The sequence below is a fragment of the Myotis davidii genome, unplaced genomic scaffold, assembly GCF_000327345.1.
Source record: "Myotis davidii unplaced genomic scaffold, ASM32734v1 scaffold1137, whole genome shotgun sequence".
NCBI classification, from domain to species: Eukaryota; Metazoa; Chordata; class Mammalia; order Chiroptera; family Vespertilionidae; genus Myotis; species Myotis davidii.
This window is the reverse complement of record NW_006288443.1, coordinates 196,386-199,755: the sequence shown is the minus strand read 5'-3', so window position 1 is coordinate 199,755 and position 3,370 is coordinate 196,386. Positions and strand designations below refer to the sequence as shown.

The window sequence follows — 3,370 nt, the reverse complement described above, 5'->3', positions numbered from 1 at the left end:
TTTCCCCAGGCCTCTCTCCTTGACTTGTAGATAGCCACCTTATTGCTGTGTCTTCATGTGGCCTTTACTTTGTGCAGGTTCAGCTCGGGTGTCTCTTCCTCTTCTTATAAGGACACCAGTCAGATTGGATTAGGGCCCCACCTTATGACTCCATTAAACTTCAGTTGCTTCTTAGAAGCACCTGTCTCCACAGTGCAGCTGCAGCCAGGAGGCACCTGGAGTATGTCGGCCCCATTTGAGGGGTTCAGTGGGGTGGTTCTGTGCGGGACTCTGTGGAGTCAGTGATGCCAGATCTTGGAGGAGGTGTTTATTGAAGTTCAGGTGCCACCAGGCACTTACACCCACGATATCCCGTGCGACCTGCAGAGCTGACATGTGGTGCTGGCTGTGAGTGGCCATGACATTTTCAAGTGCAAACTCTTTGATTCCACAATAGCTGATGAGGGAACATGGACTTTGGAGGATAGAACAATGGTTTGTATTATTTTTACAAAGACAAAGAGAGATGCAGCAAATTATTGGACTTCTAGAATCTGAATATGCAGCTGATCCTTGGGTGCAAGACCAAATGCAGAGAAAACTTACATTAGAGAGATTTCAGAAAGAAAATCCTGGTTCTGACTTCAGTGGAGGAGAAATCTCAGGAAACTATACTAATGATGGACCAGATTTCTCAAATCTGGAGAAATAACTGCTATTTTTTTTTTTGCTGCATTCTGTGGACCCTGGCAAATGTTGCCAACTTGATCAAAGGAACAGATTATACATGCTAGGTCCTCCCCAAAAGGAGCCAGACCAAGAGATGTTGTGAGAGTTTAAGAAATTCTATTCCATTCTCTCACAGCAGCTGAGACCAGTGTGCTGGTGTCAGCCCCAAAGGCATGGTTAGATTCTCTTATATAAGGTGGAAGTGTGCAATGTAGGGTCAGGGTGTGGGCGGAAGAATTGGTCAAGCAGAGGGGAGGGGATGAGTGGGTCAAGGAGTCAAGGTAGGAGAGTGTGGAGGTCAGTCAAGCGAAGGGGACTCGTCTTACCTTGCCTCTGCAGGCGCCAGCATCTACTCCAAGCTATGGGAAAGGGCTTAACCAACATCTATTTCAGAAAACATATCCAAGCAGGAGAGATTAAGGGTAGTTCATTCTAACAATGTGGTGGAAGAAAAATGTGGATGCCTACAGTTAACAAATTGAAAAATATTTAAATATGGTTCTAAAAATTGCATTCAAATGTGATTTACATAGAAAACCTCTTAAATACAGTGGGAACTATTCTATTGATACATGGTCACTTTTTTTGGACTTGGTTTTGCTCAGCATGAAGTTTCATATGGTGCATTTTGTTAATTTCATTTTTAACATAGGGTATTAATTTAAATTTTAATATGGATCATAATGAAATGACAGGATGACTTCAGGGAAAATTTACTTTTGTCTTTCAATAAACTTTTCTAAGTAGGAGAAAAAAAATTGTACCTGTCTCCAAATACAGTTACATTCTAAGGTATGAGGAATTAGGGTTTCAGTATATGAATTTTACCTATAACTCCAGAATTGTTCTTCTTTCTTCCCCAAACTAGCTCCTTTCCTAAGCTTCACTATCTTAATTAATGGAATTTTATCCTTTCACAATTTCATTGTAATTAATTCAAACTTTAAAAAGTCATGAAAGTTTACAGAATACAGTCACATATTTCTAATATAAAATAGAGGAATCACTTTACCTTATGCTTTACCAGAAAAAGGAACAAACAGCTAGTTTTTATTTGCAGATATCCTTTTTTAAAAAGCTATGAATATAAAAATATCCAAATGAACAAACTGTACAAAAGTTTGAAATAAATTATAATTAATTATAAATGCATTAACTATGAATATACATAATTATTTTCTTTACAGAATTTGATGATATTGAAGGTATTTTTTCTATAATAAACAAGGCAATAACATTTTTTTATTCTTAGAGATTGTTTGTATTGCATGTGATATTTTGACTTTTTCAACTTTTCATCTCTTCCAGTTAATGTTGTATTTAGTGTAGATTCTCAATAAATGTTAGTGTAGTTGAAATTGAGTGACAGTAGACATGCTTCAAGTCACATATGAAAGAGGTATTTTGGTATTTAAGAAGCAGTTACATTGTACATAGTACTTAGAGAGTAGAATTATGGTCTTTGACTTATAAATAAGGAAACAAGCATAATGAGAGATAACAGAAGTCATGTAAACCTCCAATGAATTCAATAACAATGATAATATCAATGGAGGGTGGTGTATGTTTTCAGGATATCTGGTAACAAACACCTCCATTTGATCCTATGGGATAATAAACAACCCCATTTTAGAGATCAGGAAAATGAGACACAAGAAAATAATCATCGCCTGTGGACAAACTGATAATTAATAGAATGAGGTGGGGCTGTGTGAGGCAACAACATTATTCTTCTGATATGAACCTTATCCCTCTTTCCATTGGAGCACATTACATCATTTGACAAACAACATTTCCAAATAGCATTCTTCTCATTATTCCATCCTCTCTTTTACCCTTTCTAGCAATAGTATTCTGCATTCCTGAGGGTATATAAATTAAGCAAAGGCAATATTGTTGTTCCACTTGTATTTTCCTCAAGTTAGGAGTCATTTAAAAGTACATGCCATCTAAGATTTTCAAAAAGGTGCCAAGACCATTCATTGAGAAAAGGAGAGTCTTTCCAATAATTGGTACTAGGAAAACTGATAATTATATGCAAAGGAATTAAATTGGACTAAAAACCCAATATGTGAGTGTTAAAACTATAAAACTCTTAGAAGAAAATGTAGGGGAATGATTCATGACTTAGGCTTGGCAGTGATACCTTGAATATGACACAAAATCACAAGCAACAGAAGAAAAAAATAGAGAATTTGAACTTTATAAAAATTAAAATCTTTTGCACATCAAAGAACACTATCAACAGATTAAAAGGCAGGGGAGAAAATATTTGCAAATCACATATTTGATAAGAATTAATATCAAGAATATCTAAAATTTAACAAAAATCCCCCAAACAACATAATTTGAAAATAGGCAAAGTACTTGCATAAGCATTTCTCAAAAAAAAAACCACCAAAAAACAGATATGCAGATGGCCAGTAAGTACACAAAAAATGCAGAACATCATCAATTACTATGAAAATTTAACTCAAAATCACAATGAGATAACACTTCACACCCATCAGAATGGCTGTTAAAAGGCAAACGCATACACAGAAATAACAAGTGTTGAAGAGGATGTAGAGAAATTAGAACTCTTAGGCAATGGTTGGAATGTCAACTGGTATATCCACCATGAAAAATAATAAGATGGTTCCTCAAAAAAATTAACATTGAA

At 35.7% G+C, this 3,370-nt stretch overlaps 1 pseudogene; it reads left to right on the top strand.

The window, feature by feature from the left end:
* Window positions 1-222: 222 nt before the first annotated feature.
* Window positions 223-759, top strand: LOC102755639 (annotated as a pseudogene).
* The last annotated feature ends 2,611 nt before the right edge of the window (window positions 760-3,370 follow it).